The 18,374-nt window shown below is 42.1% G+C and overlaps 1 protein-coding gene across 4 annotated transcripts in view; it reads right to left on the bottom strand.

The window, feature by feature from the left end:
- mtus2 (microtubule associated scaffold protein 2) overlaps positions 1–16,081 on the bottom strand; it is a 423,984-nt gene extending 407,903 nt beyond the window's left edge. For 2 of the 4 annotated variants that reach the window (XM_062974684.1, XM_003219226.3), the window contains exon 1: positions 15,498–15,618. The gene's annotated coding sequence lies outside the window, so the exon portion shown is untranslated. Of the gene's footprint in view, positions 1–15,497; positions 15,620–15,759 lie in introns of those variants that run through there. The other 2 variants (XM_062974685.1, XM_062974687.1) reach the window with 2 other exon arrangements.
- Between the last annotated feature and the right edge of the window lie 2,293 nt (positions 16,082–18,374).

Below are 18,374 nucleotides of genomic sequence, written 5' to 3'. Positions count from 1 at the left end.
TTGCATGCAGTTACAGTTGGCTCTCTGTATGCACCAATTCTGCATCCACAGATTCTACCATCTAGAAGTAGAGAATATCTTTTTAAAATTCCCCCAAAGCAATGTTGGTTACTTTTTAGGGAAATTAGAAAAATGGCCTTAATTTTGCCATTTTACTGCATCATAATTTAAAAGGGGGGGGACAACAGGAATTGAAAGAAATCTACCTCTAGGAAGGGAAATTCACTTCTGTAAAGGTTATCATGGAGAAAAAGTTTCTCCACTGAAGCTTTATCACCAATCCTTGTTTCCATAACAAGCCCAATTTTTCAAAATCCAGTTATCAAGGTGACAGAAAGTGCCCCTGTTCTGACTTGAAGACTTACAAACTTAAGAACAACCTTACAGAACTGATCTTATTCATAACTGCTATAATGGGACTTGAGTATTTACAGATTGCTGTGTCTACGTGGAGTCCTAGAACAAAACCCCAGTAGATCGCAAGGGTTCACTATGTAAGCATGGAGGCCATATGGTGTAGTTCCACTTAGCCACGGAAACCCACTAGGTCAGTGGTTCTCAACCTGTGGGCCCCAGATGTTTTGGCCTTCAACTCTCTGAAATCCTAATAGCTGGTAAACTGGCTGGGATTTCTGGGAGTTGTAGGCCAAAACACCGGGGGACCCACAGGTTGAGAACCACTGCACCAGGTGATCTTCACAAAGTCACCCTTTCCCAGCCTCATAGGAAGGCAATAAACGCTCCTCTATGGTTATGCCTTCAAGTTAGAATGAAGACCTCAAGCACTTTTGGGTCAAGATCATTCAGATCTCAACAGAAAAGAAGTTCCTACTCATTCTTTAGAACAAACCTCACAAAAAGATAATGTTTGGTTTCCATTATTCTACATCCTTGTTTCAGAGGTATGAAAACTTGGCCATTAAAAATAATTCAAAGTCAAAATCAAAATTATATTACAGGGAGCCAACAACAGCACAGTTTAAACAGAGCTAATCATGTGCAATTATTTTCCCACAAGGAAGAAATATAACTTTCACTAGAATTGCTACTTAATTAACAAGGGAAAACATCTTTCCATTCACATTGTAACTGTAACTATGTAGTTACTGTTACATTTAAGATGTTGTGACCTCACTGAATAATGGAGGAGTAATGCCACATAGTCCAAGCGCTGGCTCAACTCCTACTTCCTGCTCTGCTGTAAGGATCAAGTCTATGCTGATCTAGCTGTGAAGAGAACATGTTTTATACTCCAGGCTAGAATATTGTAGTTCTTGAATGTGACTTTTATAGTAACTAAAAACGGAGAAGAGCTACTTTTAAAAAACTGTAATTGTAGCTTCCTTCCGGAGGAGATCCGGCAAGCACCCACCCTGGCTTCCTTCAAAAAGCTGCTTAAAACCTGGCTCTTCCGCTGCGCCTTTGGATAACCGAGCCCATAGCTATAGTAGTTGCACAGGCCACCTCTTTGACTTGAAACACTGCACTTTATTCCTCTGCCCCAAAGCATTTTAGAATATAACATTGTATTTTAGTTCCAGTGGTCCCTCCAGGCCATCCTCTCCTCCATCCCAGTGGTCTTTTTTCTTTTTTCTTTGCAGATTCATATGTTATTTGAGTGATTATATTCCTTCTGCTTCTGTGATTGTTTTAGTCAATCGTTATGTTTTGTTTTTGTTTTTAATTCTTATAGCGTTTTATAGTGTTTTCAGTGTTTTATTGTACAATGTTTTATGCTGATTTTATATTGGAAACCGCCCTGAGTCCCTTTTGGGAGAGAGGGCGGTATACAAATAAACTTTTACTTACTTACTTACTTACTATTGTAGCTACTGTGGATCCTTGAAACTATACTGTATTTGGCTTTGAAAATACACTAGTGGGTAATACCTTTATTAGAAACAAACAGTAGAATAATGATGTAAGTGCTGTGTATTACAGCTTGGGTCTAATAACTACTGAGTGTTCAGATTTTGTTTTGTTCTTAAGGATTAACACAGTTACCTTATTTTTGTAAATAGATAGATAGATAGATAGATAGATAGATAGATAGATAGATAGATAGATATTTTGTGTTAAAACTTTCCAAGCTGCGATCAGCACTAACAGCACCCTGCTTGCAGTTTTCCTCCCACAAAGATAATCTGCTGAGTCTGCTTGTGCAGTTCTCTTTCAGAACTTTTCACCTCTAAACCTTTCCCTTAATACTCACACATACCCACATACTTACATACACAAATCCCTCTGGGCTTATATTATTCCTTGCTTCCCAGACAGGCCGAAGAGTTCAAAAAAAGTTGCTTTGATTTGTTACGTAATCAAAATTTGGCTTGTGGCTTGCCTAAAACAATCTGAAGACAAAGGCTATTGCATAATGAATGGAGGGGGTATGTATTTGTTCGGATACTAATACGTTGGCGGGGAGGGATGCGCTAATAAATGCTGAGCATTCAGAAAGTACAAAGCTTTCATTCCTGAGCTTGTCAAGATCTTCTGTTAAAACTACCGAGGCAGAAAATATGTCTTAAAGGCCTGCTCTAATTTGTTCTGGAGATGACCCAGCGCTTGGACAGTCTCCTAATAAATAGAGATTTACAAAGAGGGCATCACAGGCGCACCTTCACCTCCACATCATCCCTGTACCCAGAATCCAGCTCAGGCAGATTCAAGAGTCAGAATCCTCAGCCCTTTTGTTACTTCGATGCTACGTGTCTCTTCCCACTTCAAAGGGATCTGCTTGCTTGAGTCCTTTAAACTTTGCTGCCATGTAGTTAGTAGTCCATGCACTCACAGTGCTCCAGTTTAATACGCTGCTACTTTGATCAATGCATGATCTAAGTTTCCGCTTGCAAGATTTCTCCTGTTAATTATTATCTGTGTGATAAAAACATTACAAAAACGTTGTGCTAGACTTGTTTAATCACGCACAGACATGATATCTTCCATTGACAAGAGTGTCGTAGTTTCCATCAAGAAAACTGGGTAAAAGTCAAATGGCATTCTGTTTCTAGAAAGATGGTTATTGAGATTCAAGCCATCCTAGAACCAAGGGTTTGTCTTGGACATGCTGGTGAGAGAACACTACCCTGCAGGTGTTTTTGAAATCTTGTTTACTGTTATATCCTATAGATGAGGCCTTCCATCAGGTGGAGGGAGCAGCTACCTTTGATGTTGGGAGGAGGAAGCAAGGTGCCTTTAGAAAAGAGCTGTATACCTGCTCTGTGCCCCTTAACTATGCAAAGGTAAAGGTTTCCCCTGACATTAAGCCTAGTCGTGTCTGACTCTGGGAGTTGGTGCTCATCTCCATTTCTAAACCGAAGAGCCAGCGTTGTCCGTAGACACCTCTAAGGCCATGTGGCCGGCATGACTACATGGAGCGCTGTTACCTTCCCACCAGAGTGGTACCTATTGATCTACTCACATTTGCATGTTTTTGAACTGCTAGGTTGGCAGAAGCTGGGGCTGACAGCGGGAGGTCACTCCGCTCCACGAATTTGAACCACCAACCTTTCGGTCAGCAAGTTCAGCAGCTCAGCGGTTTAACCTGCTGTGCCATCAGGGGCTCGTTCCTGAGATGTATAATCAGTCAAAATAATTTTAGTTCCCAAACTTGGCCTGAAAACAGATGAGAAAGGATCTAAATAGGATCTCATTAAGGAAAGCCTGGAGTTGAATTACTCCTCTAGTTGTCATTGTACTATCCCTTTACTAAGCATTGCATTTTAGTAAACTGTTTAAATTAGTTTCTGCACCACCTTGAGATAGATATTATGCAGTTGTTGTAATGCAACTCCTAGCAGCATAATCAATGGTGAAACATTTGTAACACTGCTGTCCAACAACATATAGAGAGACATACAATTCCCACCAGTGCCCTCAACTTCCTTGCTGCCTTTAGGTATATGGGAGGAGAATGCTATTCCATCATCAATGCAGAAACAAGATCCAGTTGTCAATCTAATGGCTTTTTGAACATGGAAAGGGAAGTGATGCCATTGGGAAAAAGCCAGATGTTATATGGAAAGGACTGGAAGTGTGAAGAGATTCAAAAACTGGTAGGACAAAAGGATTTTCCATAGTGAAAAAATGATAGTGATGAAGATGTGCTATATACAAGGAGAAAAAAGTGCTAGGAATAAAATATTTTGGACTTCAACTTTCAAAATCCCCCAGCCATCTTGACTGATGGCACTCACAGCACTGGTTCAAAGAAAGACATCTTGCTACATTCTGGAAGCAAAATGTCATATTGTCTTAAAGACTAAAGGTAAATTGTGTCATACCTCACAACCTCTGAGGATGCCTGCCATAGATGTGGGCGAAACATCAGGAGAGAATACTTCTAGAACATGGCCATACAGCCTGGAAAACATACAACAACCCTGTGTCATAACCTTTTGTCAGCTGTACCCTACTTCCTGAGATGACAAAGGAGGGGGGAAATTAAAACAGGAAGGCCAAAGGATCATAACATCCAAAGAGTTAATTATCAGCTATTTCTATCTAATGCTTTAAAGGGTACAGGATAAATATAGTGACTAAAGACAGACCTCATTTGTGAACATAGGAAGAGCCATTTTGCTCGATCAGAAGAAAGGCCTCCAGATCTAAGAGAGTTGTTGCATGAGATGCTACACTTCTCTGCCCATTTGCCCCTGGATAACATTAAGGATCCTATCACTTTTATGCAAACAAAACCAGACAGTTAAGTTCAGCACCTAATGCAAGAAACCTACATACAAACACCGCTCTCTGGCTATATAAAAATACTAAAATAAATTAAATACATATCAATTTGCTGCCATATTCTGAAAGTTTAAATCATCTGCTTCATCGTATCTGATGAAATGTCAGTCTAGAGCATCTCCTCTTTTCCCCCTTTTTTTCATCTCTCTCTCTATCCCTCCCTTTGCATTTCCTCAGGGGAAAGCAATGGAGCTGTTTCAACTGGGTGACATGGAATTCAGATCAAAACCAAAGTCAGCCCAGGTCAAAAACCCTTGCATTGGGTGCATGTTGCAGCAAAAGCTGCATGACTTTGCCATAATTCTTTTTTACTTTTGCATAAGCACACACACACATTTAAAAATCAAAGGAATCTCTGCCCATAGAAGAAACACAGGGGTTTTCTAAATGGCATTTTTCAAAATCATATGTACCTGACCAATGACTCTGAAAATGAATTTAGCCCTCAATATTGAGGTACTGCTGATGAGCTTCCTGAAGCAGGAAAATGAAGTGGGGAAAGAGGAGGAGGCAGAAGTGAGGCTTTAAAGGGGATTTTTAAAAAAAAAAAGAAAAGAAAGAAAGAAAGAAAGAAAGAAAGAAAGAAAGAAAGAAAGAAAGAAAGAAAGAAAGAAAGAAAGAAAGAGGAGAGGAAGTTATCCAAGGTACTGTTGGAAAGATTATTAAGTGCCCTGGCCCTCTATTGCACCTTGCAAGAGAGGAGGCAATTAGCTTTGTGTTCTTGAGACAACTGCAACTAAGGCAGGGGACATAAATCAACAAGATTTAAAGTGTCCTTGTCTATATGAGTTTGTTTATAGAAGTGTAGTTAAGTCAGCCTGGGTTCTGGAGTAAAGCAAGATGTGTCAGCCTGCACCAGGGATCAAGAATCCAGCATGGTCATTAGGCAGTCCACAGTTCAAGAGTCACACAAGATTCACAGGTACACTTGCTAGAAAGTACTGTAGACAATTGTTTCCACTACCTGAAATAGCCAAAGTGGGCTATTAAATGATGGCAGCCATCTGCCCATAATGAATAGGCACTCTTCCTGCTTTTCGGCAAGGAGCCCCACTGACTGTTCTCTTCCTCCCTTTTTGGTCCCTGGGTTTGGAGGCTGTGCTTCTTCCTCAGAGGCTCCTTCTACACAGCTGAATAAAATCCCACATTATCTGCTCTGAACTGGGATATATGGCAGTGTGGACTCAGATAACCCAGTTCAAAGCAGATACTGTGGGATTTTCTGCCTTGATATTCTGGGTTATATGGCTGTATGGAAGGGCCCTGAGAGATTGACTTAGTGCCTTCTGTGCCTGCGCTTCAACAGGGAGAGCTGCAGAGCTCTCCTTAGCCTTACTTGGCTCATGATAAAAGTGAGAGGAATGGGAGGATATGGGCTCCATTGACCCAGGGCCCTTCCACACAGCCATAAAACCCACAATATCAAGGCAGAAAGTCCCACAATATCTGCTTTGAACTGGGATATCTGAGTCCACACTGCCACATATAAATAAATAAATAAATAAATAAATAAAACTTTATTTATACCCCGCCACCATCTCCCCATGGGGATTCGGGGCGGCTCACAATGTTACAAAAGTAACAGTGCAAATACATTAACAATATACACAGTTTAAAACACAAGAAGATGATAAAACAGAAGTTAAAACAAAGGTTTATACAACAGTAATATCAAACAACCACCAATGCAATTCAGTCAACTTCAAAGGTGTGTGTGTGTGTGGGGGGGGGGGACTATAGCAGCAATATAAGATAAAATCATTAGATTAAAATACCCCGATGAAAGGAACCTAATAACATAATATATAATAATATATCCCAGTTCAAAGCAGATAATGTGGGATTTTATTCAGCTGTATGGAAGGGGCCCCATTTGGGGGTGTTAATTACAGAAAAGGTCAATGGAGTCCATCATGGTGATGAGATTGCACACTCTTTTGAAATAAGAGGCTCTGATGGTAGCATTGCTGATGTGAAGGTCTCCCCACCTCAGAGAGGCTTCAATAATCACGACGATGATGATGATGATGATGATGATAACGATAACAATAATAACAATAACTCTATGATTCTAGATCATTCTGCAGTCTAGGGGTGGCCAATGAAAAAGTCATCTTGGTGACAGTTGTCAGTCAGATTCATTTGCTATGGAGATGGACCAAATGTGCAGCCAAAGAGGGTAACACTGGCAGAAGATCTCTCAAAAGACAATAGCAGTGAGAGGAGCTATAACTTTCAGAATTTCCCATCAAACATGACCATGGCTATAGTACCTAAGTTTGGAAAGGTGACCATTTAGGCCAGTGGTTCTCAACCTGTGGGTCCCCAGATGTTTTGGCCTTCAACTCCCAGAAATCCTAACAGCTGGTAAACTGCCTGGAATTTCTGGGAGTTGTAGGCCAAAACACCTGGGGATCCACAGGTTGAGAACCACTGGGCTACAAACATCTTCCCACGAGTAGCTGTTTGGAGAATTCTGTGTGAATTGTATCCAAAAAAGCAATTTTTCAAATCTTTGTATATGGTGCACTTCTATCAACAGTGACTGACAGTGACTTGCTAGGCCTTGGGCAGATGAGACATTTCTGTGTCCTGCTACTTGATCCTTTAACTCAATGGTTCTCAAACTGTGCTCCTGTTGAATGGATGTTTTGGACTTTACCCATAATTCCTAACAGCGGGTAAGCTAGCTAGGATTTCTGGGAGCTGAAGTTCAAAACACCTGGAGGAGCACAGTTTGAAAAACATTGCTTTTACTAAAGATACTGAAGACTCAGCCAGGGACCCTCTTGCAAAAACTACAACTAAAAGAAGTTACTTTGTCTCTTGCACTCACAAGTGAAATAGTGCTCTTCTTTCATTCCTTTTCTAGATGTCTTCGAAAAAGAGTTCTGACTTAAATTACTCAGTGTGGAGGAAGTTATTTGTATCCAGTGCCCATCCAGTGTCTCTCTCTTTTAGGGGCTGTTTTCAATGGTATGGGAGAGGAATTGCCCCTCTCTTCCCCCATAATGAGGCATTATATGCAAAATTTCAAAAGGGATTATTCCAGTCACTGGTTCTTATAGCATCTGTATGATCCCCAAGTGATGGATAATTAAGTTGTAGCACTCCAAACATTTCCATATCACATAAGGCAGACATATAATGTGCTGCCCTGGATTCATTTAAATCTGCTATGTTGTAAAGGCACAGAGTTTTGAAAACACACACTTTTCACTTACAATGCCTTGCTCAAAATATAAATTAAAATCTATTTCAGACTGAAAGATTCAAGAGTCTTGTCATATGATCATTATACCATGATTAAAAAAGGATGCAATTTCAAGAAATGCCCTCTTCTATACCATTCAAATGTATTGTAATCTACTAGTCTTGCTCAGTCATCTCATCTCAATTATCCTGTTAATGCTATGCATATTGCTTAGAAATCAATTACTTTTCCAATGACAAGTATGACCTGTGAGTGTCGTTTATGATATGTCAGTAAAGGGGGAAAAAAACCCGGATTGCTCACATATTGATAGAGCTGGAGAGAAAACAGAATGGTGTTATGTTCGCTGTGTATATGCCTTCAAATTGCCTAGGATTTTCTTAAGCAAGGAATTCTCAGAGGTGGTTTTGCCAGTTCCTTCCACTGAAATATGCCCTACAACCTGTAGTATTCATTGGCTCTCTCTCATCTAAGTATGAACCAGAGATTATCCTGTTGAGCACCAAAGATCAGATAGGATATTGTGTCTTTAGAGTATACAGGCTGCCGTAAAGCTTCTGCTGTGAAATGATTAAAAACAAAACAAAACTTGAAGGGCCAAAGTTTATAATTGATTTAGTTTAATATAAAATATATTCAAGTAACCTTTTCTCCAAGTTGTTTTACCCTTAAAATATGTAGTTTCTTTAGTCGTGGTTCCAAACATATGTTGTCAACCTCAATGTCACTGATTTAAATATAGAATTTGCATCCTAGGAAACATGTTAAGGCATCATAGGCTTGGTGTCTAGGATAAATGAATTTGGAGTACAGTACTGCCAGACAGTGAAATCTGAAGGATGTTCTGGCTGTAGGGAATATAAACCTGTCATCAGAATTGCCCTATTGTCAGAAAAACCTTCTTCAACTAACTGATATCAGAAATTTTCTGGCAACTGTTCACAGAGTAATCCCAAGAGAGTAATTTGCAGGTAACTACTGGGCTAATAGTAAAGGTGGGGCAAGGGAGGATCTAATTATGAGATATCCAGGCTTTCCTTGCCAGGGGATACAGACACAATTCTGGCACAAAGTTTAGCACCAGGTGAGTCCTAAAGAACAAGCAACATCTTTAAAGAGGTCTTTTTCTGTCATACAAGAAATGCCCCTTATAACTTTTGCTACTGCATGATTATACAGCATCTAAAAAAGAAAACAGACTTTTTGCTTACAACATACATGAACACTATAGTCAATACATTAAACAAGTGATTATTCTTGATTAATTATCAAAACTTCCTTTAATTAGATTGCATCTCCAACTTTTAAAAAATCACTGTCACAATATATCATATGCTCATGTTGTTGGACCAGGGTTCAAATCCACATGACCAAATAGCGATTAGAGGTGGGGATGTTGGAAAAATGGGCCCATTCACATTAAACAATTAATTAATTACACATTATGTTTTGTTTTTACATAATGTTGTGAGCCACTTTGGATCCCGTTTAGGGGAAAAAAAGTGGGATACAAATAAAGATTATTATTATTATTAATTATAGAAGTATTAAACCACTTTAGCTGCCATCATTCTATCCAATGAGATTGTTGTGTTGTGGCATGGTAAGCTCTGGAGTGCATCTATATTGTAGAATTAATGCAGTTTGACACCACTTTAACTGCCATGGCTCAATGCTATAGAATCAATGGGAGTTATAGTTTTACAAAGTCTTTAGCCAAAGAGGGCTAAACTACAAATCCTAGGATTCCATATCATTGAGCCTTGGCAATTAAAGTGGTGTCAAATTGCACCAATTCTACAATGTAAATGCACCTAGCTGGGAATTCTAAATGTCTCTCTCTAAACTACTAATTCCAGGATTCTATAGGACAGAACCATGGCATTTAAAGTGATACAACAGTACTGCTATTCTGTAGTGTGAATAGTCTCCATCAATCAAGACAGACCAATGGGGGGAACACAGCCTGGCCCATTGTGAATATTGAACTATTGGTTGGGCCTATTTTTGCAGATGGAATTAGAAATGGAAATCATTTTACCTTTTGCCACAGGCAGAATGTCTTGGGCCAACTTTGATTACCCTCAGGGCCAGTGGTTCTCAACCTGTAGGTCCCCAGATGTTTTGGCCTTAACCTTCCATAAATCCTAACAGCTGGTAACTGGCTGGGATTTCAGAGAATTGTAGGCCAAAACACCTGGGGACCCATAGGTTGAGAACCACTGCTTTGGGCCATTTGTTCTTTCTTGGACAAACCTATCTCACAAGGTTGTTGTGAAAATAACACACCGATTGAGAAATCTGCCTGGCCAGTCTACCACTGCTTCATCTGATAGAGACCCAGAACCCTCTTGCAGCAGATGATACATTGGGGGTCTTTAAACAACATATCCCATCAGAACACCTCAGATCCGACACAAGTTTGAACTGGTACATGCTTCCCACTGCCTTAAGGGGACCAAAATATGGGCATTAGCCTGAAACCTAAGTACCGGGGGGGGGGGGGGGCACAAAGAAAGTTTTACTATGCTATTATAGCCTATTCCTTCCCCCCTGTCCAGAAACTGTAAGACTGGAAAAGTAAAGAGCTGAAATAAAATCACTCCTACGCACCCTCCCAGCTAGGCTTAATATCCTGACAAGAGAGCACATGCTTAGCTTAGTTGGAATGCTCTGCCAGGATGAGCAGTGAGGTCAGACTCCTTAGCAAATGCAAAGTAATCCCTTCCATGCACTGGGCAGCTGCGTGCCAGTTGTCTGCGATGCTGACCACTGCCTGATGTCAAGTGCCACACCCTCTACAGATCGGATATACACAGAAGACTACATCTCCAAAAACTATTTTATTAAGAAGTGCAGTTTTAAGAAACTGCACACTTTTCCATGATTGCATGTAAGGCTAGGAAACATGACAACCTCCCATGTAAATCTTATGAAGGACTCAAGAATCATTCTAACAATGAAAATGATTGGCATCTCAGGTCAGGTCTAATACAAACTGATTCTTAGGTATCTGGCAGAGTTTCTATTCAAACACAATTGCACCTATGAAGTTCACCAATAACTGAACTGCCAATATAGGCATAACTAAGAAAGAGAAGAAGTTGCTGTTAAATTAATTAGAACCTCTTGGTCCATATAGCTCAAAGTGCCCATGCTGGTTTAGAAGTACAGTAGAGTCTCACTTATCCAAGCTAAATGGGCCGGCAGAAGCTTGGATAAGAAAATATCTTGGATAATAAGGAGGGATTAAAGAAAAGCCTATTAAACATCAAATTAGGTTATGATTTTACAAATTAAGCACAAAACATCATGTTATACAACAAATTTGACAGAAAGGTAGTTCAATATGCAGTAATGTTATGTTGTAATTACTGTATTTATGAATTTAGCACCAAAATATCACGATATATTGAAACATTGACTACAAAAATGGCTTGGATTATCCAGAGGCTTGGATAAGTGAGGCTTGGATAAGTGAGACTCTACTGTACTACACATTTCCAGGGTTTCAAACAAAAGGCTTGCCCAGCCATACTTGGAGATGGCAGAGGCTGGACTAGGGAATTTCTGCATGCAAAGCATATACCCTCCCTTCCCAAGCACAGATAAATCAAGTGAGGTCATTAGCATAATATCCATGTGTGAAACTAGCTTTTACATGATGCTCAGTCAGGTTTTGAAATAAAAGCCTGGTCTGCATGGCTATAAAGATTAATACACCTGAACAAAGATAATAAAAATTATTATTTTTAAAATAAAAAATTCCTTGTTATAACTTTTCCTGTTTTAGAACTAGAGACTTGAAATTAAGTTCTATATCAGCGCTCAGTAATTTATCCTCTCTCCCTCTCTCATTCTGTCTGTGTGTGTGTGTTTCAATTCCCAATCTAAAAACTGCTAATAACATCAATCTATTGTCCTGGATAGAGTTTATTTCAGGATTGATTGGTTAGCACTCTCACTCATAAAGAAGCTGTAGTCTTGGAAGAGAGTTTATAGAACCCTAGAATCACAAAACTGGAAGAGACTTCAAGCGCCATCCAGTCCCGCCCCACAGTCCACTCAGTCCAGCTATATTAAATGAAAATCCCATTCAATTTCCATTCAATTCAGTGGAATCCCATTCAATTCAGCAGAACTTACTCTCTGGTAAGTATCTATGATTGCAGTCCTAAAACTGGTTCTGCATAATCTCAAGTCTTCTGTATGTCAAGGGGGTGTGTCATAGAATACACTTGTTTGAGGGTTTGCTTGCTTGTTTTTAAAAAGAAAGAAAGCTGCAGGAAGCAGCCAGACTTTGAAGCTGCAAGGCTATTCAGTTCTAATTAAGCTGACCAATTGCAACATTCAAACTTGCCTCCAACAGAAAAGAGTTGTTTCTCCCACCCTGAACATCCCACAGATAAATGAACCCCACTTGCCTAGTTTCCAACAGACCTCACAACCTCTAAGGATGCCTGCCATAGATGTGGGTGAAATGTAAGGGGAGAATGCTTCTGGAACATGGCCATACAACCCAGAAAACTCACAACAACCCTGCATTAAAAGATATGAGAAGTACAGCAAAACTACTTTTCCTGAGTTGGATAGGTGGTGTATGAAGCAGCTGCTTCGGTGTATGTTATTACAATGGGAAAACACTTGCAGGCAGTTAATTGGCATTTTCAAATAACAACAGCAACAATAATAGTGAAGAGAAAATGAAATATGAGGAGATGATGGACAAGTATGTAGTGTTTTACATACATTACTTTGATAATAATGCAACAACACTGAAGGTACATCAAGACATATTATTATTCCCATCTGTCAGGTGAGCGTGGGCACTGGAGCTGTAAAAGAGCAGCTTGCTTAGAGCTAGCTCTATATGACTATGGTGAAATTTAAGATGGGATGCTACAGTAAATAAAGAACACTACTCAGAAAACAGGGGAATTCCAGACATGAAACAATCAGGGGCAGCTAACACCCCCCAACAAAGGATTCCCCCAGGCAGGAAGAAGACAGACTTTGAAGCTGCAAGGCCATTCAATTATAATCAATGTGGCCAATTGTACCTTTCACACCTACCTCAAACAGATAAGAGTCCTTTCTCCCACCCTGGACCTTCCACAGATATATAAACCCCACTTGCATAGTTTTCCAACAGACCTCACAACCTCTGAGGATGCCTGCCATAGATGTGGGTGAAATGTAAGGGGAAAATGCTTCTGGAACATGGCCATACAGCCCAGAAAACTCACAACAACCCAGAGTCTACTTTGTTTTTGTGTTGTCAAAGGCCTTAATGGCTGGAATCACTGGGTTCTGTGAGTTTTCCAGACTCTCTGGCCATGCTCCAGAAGCATTCTCTCCTGATATTTCACTCACATCTATGGCAAGCATCCTCAGAGGTTGTGAGGCATGTTTTTATCATTGATCTACCAGAATCATGCCCTGGATATGGTTACCAAGTGGAGCCTGGTGCAAAACAATGATTCTGGAGTTTGTGGGTAACTGGGGGAGAAAGAAGAATTGTGTTGGAAGCATTTGAACGAAGAGGCCAGAGAGCCTCTGGGCACAGGCGCTGCCCTGACATTTGTTTTCAGTACCAGCACTGAGCTCACACAAGCATGTCATATGCAAACCCGCTGCTGGATCCCTGCCCAAGCTTTCTTCCATCTCGGCAGGCAAATCTGGAAGTCTTTTCATTGCTGGGATTATGAAATCACTGTGCATTTATTTATTTATTTATTTATTTACAGTATTTATATTCCGCCCTTCTCACCCCGAAGGGGACTCAGGGCGGATCACATTATAACACACATAGGGCAAACATTCAATGCCCATAAACACATCAAACAGAGACTGAGAGACACACACGCAGAGGCAAGTTAACTTTCTTCTGAGGGGATGTTCGATTCTGGCCACAGGGGGGAGCAGCTGCTTCATCATCCACACTGACGGCACTTCCTCATACCAGGTCGTAAATTAGTTAATCTTGCCTCCCCACTTTTTTTTTTTTTATTAGTGGTACCTTATCTCCTACTTGATAGATGCAACTATCTTTCGGGTTGCTAGGTCAGCAACGAGCAGGGGCTATTTTAAGCATTGGAATCCCTGAGCAATCCAGTACCGATCATCCGGAAATCTACCACTTGATCCCCATCTCTATTCCACCTTCCCTCCCACCCCCAACGCTTGAGAACACTGATCCATACAATACATCCTTTGGGAGATTACTTTTGCAAAGCCTTTTCAAGCCACCGCCACACTCAGATTTTAATTTCCAACACTGGGAAATGAGACATTGGAAAAACGCGAAGTCTTTTCATTGCTGAGTTTATGAAATCACTGTGCATTGGAATCCCTGAGCAATCCATACCTCACAACCTCTGAGGATGCCTGCCATAGATGTGGGTGAAACGTCAGGAGAGAATACTTCTGGAACATGGCCACATAGCCCAAAAGACATACAACAACCCAGTACCGATCATCCGGAAATCTACTACTTGATCCCCATATATATTCCACCTTCCCTCCCACCATCAACGCTTGACAACACTGATCCATACAATACATCCTTTGGGAGATTATTTCTGCATATCTGGAGAAAGGCACAGAAAAGTCACTTTTGCAAAGCCTTTTCAAGCCACCGCCACACTCAGATCTTAATTTCCAACATTAGGAAATGAGATATTGGAAAAACACTAAAGAACACAAGCCAGCCAATTGACCAGCGTGGCATGTGCCATCTGTAAACAACCAGCATGAGTAAAGTCAACACATACACAACCCTGCAGGTAAACATTTGAAGATTGTGCAGCCAGAAAGGAAAGTATGCAGCAGTTTATCAACCTCATTCTCTCTTCCCAACACCAAGATGCACAACCCTGTCTTTTCCAACTGAAAACAGCTTTTTGGCGACCCAACCTGCTGCTCAGTTTGGTTCCTCTGCTAAAGAAAGACTCACTACACAGGGAGCGCCCCTCAGCTCAGGAGGACAAGGAGTGCCCCTCACTCAGCCTTTGGATAGTTTTTAAATAGACATGGGGAGGGGGATGACAATGAGCAGGGATGCTAAGAAGAGATCACAGGCTGGTGAGAAAGGGCCACCGCCTCCTTGTCCCGTCTGAAGAGATGTTCAGAAGAGAGGGAGGAGAAGAAGAGGTGGACGAAGGCAAGGGACAATGTGCGGAGGGGAAGGGAGGGGGCGAGACAGGCGTGGGGTTGTTTTGCTTCTGTTGCTGCCTTTCAATGTCTATTCGGCTAATTTAGAATCTTAAGCTGGAAGAGAAAGCAAGTGGCTGAGGGTGAGGGAGGAAAACACCCAACGCCACGGTTTCCAAAACTTGCGCAGGAGGAATCAAATCTGCCTTGAAAGAGTCGGAGGGGATGGCATGAAGGCAGCACCTCCACAGACCCCTGCCCTCTACATGGGCACCAAAAAGACCCCCGAAGTGGCCCCTGCTCCAAGTCCGACGCGCATCTTGCCAGAAGGAAATGCTCCAGCTTGGTACCCAAGTGGGAGGAAGGAGGAGGAGCGGCGACTTACCTGGCTCTGCGACGGAGCTGTCCTCCCCTCGGCAGGACAAAGGGACCGGGAGACACGCACGCACACCCTTCCCCGCCCACTTCCCCCTCGGTCTCCCCTCCGAGACGTGGCTCCCTCGCTCCCTCCCTCCCTCCCACTCGAGATTACATCCCGCCCAGACGGATGGCAGCTCCGGAGAGGAAGCGGGGCCGCGCGGAGAGGGATGTTGGGGAAGAGCTCATGTTATATACGCGCACAACCACACGCGCAATCCCGCACTCACACAAAGCGCGGGGCTCCTTCCGTGGGTTGTTTCCCCCACTGCGGCGGAGGCGGAGGCGTCCAAACGGGGGAGCAGGGGCGCCCTCCGCCGGCAGGAAAGGGAACGCCTCGCAGCCTCTCCCCGGACAGCCGTCGCTTCTGCCCGCTTCGCGCTCCCGTCCCCTCGGACTAGGAGGTTATTCCCGGCCATCCACGGCTATTGAACGCGCCTATTCGCCTCTTGCCTTGCGTTTCCTCGGGATGCGTGAATCCGAAGCCCATTGGTCGTCCAGTCAGCTTAAAGACTCATAGAAAGACCACTAGGGCCATCCACTCCAACCCCCAAGGAGACTGGAAAGGGCAGAGAGGCTCACAGACAAGCGGAGAAAGGCTGCTTCCACTTGCGAGGAGACCCCCCCCCCTCCCCACAGACAGATGGGAGTCCAAATATGGCCCATATCTGTGGTGGGTTAGTTGCTATGGCAGCGAGTGTAGGAGTTTTTGGGAGTGTTTCAGGTTTGTGAAAGAGAAGGGTGTGCACCTTGGAAATGGGGAATTATGCTCCTATGGAGATCGTGGACTTAATAAAAGACAAATCAATGGATCCTGCAGAAAATCAAGGCTGCAAATTAGATGCCAAATGCCAAATTAGATGACTAAATGGAGGCTGTGGTCATGTTCCAAAAGCATTCTCTCCTGACGTTTCGCCCACATCTATGGCAGGCATCCTCAGAGGTTGTGAAGTATATTGGAAACCAGGCAAGTGGGGGGGGGGGGGTTCCGTATACCTCACAACCACTGAGGATGCCTGCCATAGATATGGGCGAAACGTCAGGAGAGAATACTTCTGGAACATGGCCATACAGCCTGGAAAATTTATTTATTTATTTACAGTATTTATATTCCGCCCTTCTCACCCCGAAGGGGACTCAGGGTGGATCACATTATATACATATAGGGCAAATATTCAATGCCCATATACACATAGAACCAAGACAGAGACAGACGCAACAACCCTGTGATTCCGGCCATGAAAGCCTTCAACAACACATGGAGACTGTGGTGTTTGGGTCATAGCATGAGAGGACAATATGGGACTTGAAAAGTATGTGGGAAATGGAGTTATACATTACAGAAAAAATTATGAGACAAATTGTAGAGACAATAGAACAGGCATGGGCAGACTTTTTTGCCTTGGGGCTGCATTGTGGGCCAGGCTGGGAGGGTCAGGCCAGAAGGGCATGCAGCTGGACATGTGCTGGGTGAGACAGGCCTGGGAGGGGGAGGGCCTGGAAAAGGACAGGGGCCAGGAGGGGGAGGGCCCATGTCATCCTCAGGTTGTCCTCCTGGCTGCTCGCCCCATCCTTATGCTGGGAGGAAGGTGGGATTGGCGGCAACTGTCCCAATCCTCCTTCCCGATCCTCCTCCCTCGATCTTCAAGATGTTCTCTTGGCATTATGCTGGAAGGAGGGTGAGAAAGATGATGGCCAAGCTGTTAAAAAATCATGAGAGGACATAACTCAATAAAAATATAATAATACTTGGTAAGGTAGAAAGTAGTAGGAAAAGAGGAAAGCTACATTACAAATGGAAAGAATCGTTTGCTTTTAAGATCAGGGTTTTTAATAGATTAAGTTGACCATCATACTTTGGACATATCATGAGAACACATAATTCACTAGAAAAGACAAAAATGCTTGGTAAGGTACAATTTGGAAAACAGAAAGCTGCACTCCAGATGGATAGATTCAACCACAGAAGCCATGGCCCTGAATCTACAAAATCTGAGGAAGGCTATTGATGACAGGGTGACTTGGAGGTCTCACTCATAAGTCAAAGTCAACTTGATGTCAGTTGATGAACAAAATAGGTATTTAATATAAATTCCCAAGCTGTCCTTAAATTGAGTCAATTTTAATCTGTTGTCATAGCAAAATGGGAAGAGCTGTGCTGGATCAGATCAAATACCTCTCTAGTTCATTATTCTGCTGTCTCAGGATACTAGAACCTGCACTATCCAATGATGCTGAATGCCAGGAGAATCAGGATCAAGAAAAGGAAATACTTCTTCCCACAACAAAGAGCTGATTTTGGCATTCTACAAGATGTAGTGACAGCAAGGAACTGGGGCAATTTTAAAAGGATTTAGATAAGTGTTATTTATTTATTTATTTATTGGCTTTGTTTACTTTTATCTTGCCTTTCTCCTCATAGGAACTCAAAATAGCTAACAATGACATGACACAATACAATTCAAAAAAACAAGGAAAATACACACAACATTTGTTATAACATAACATTTAAATATTTGTGTCATGAGTATAAAAGTTAAAATAGTTAAAATACAATGCAAATACAATTAAAATTACATTTTAAAACTAGACAACACCCCCCCACACACACACACACACAATCCTAGTCACATCATCCCCAGTAGCCTGCCCCTTATCATTCCCTAAATATCTGATGGCAGAGGTATGTTTTCAGCTGCCTGAAAAAAGCAAGGTGGGATGGGGGCATTCTGGTTTCTCTAGAGCAGTGTTTCTCAAACTGTGCTCCTCCAGGTGTTTTGGACTTCAGCTCTCAGAAATCCCAGCTACCTTACAGCTGTTAGGAATTGTGGGAGCTGAAGTCCAA

This window comes from Anolis carolinensis, chromosome 3 (assembly GCF_035594765.1).
Source record: "Anolis carolinensis isolate JA03-04 chromosome 3, rAnoCar3.1.pri, whole genome shotgun sequence".
NCBI lineage: Eukaryota > Metazoa > Chordata > Lepidosauria > Squamata > Dactyloidae > Anolis > Anolis carolinensis.
Note: the sequence above shows the minus strand (reverse complement) of the source record. Positions and strands in the feature narration are given on the sequence as shown.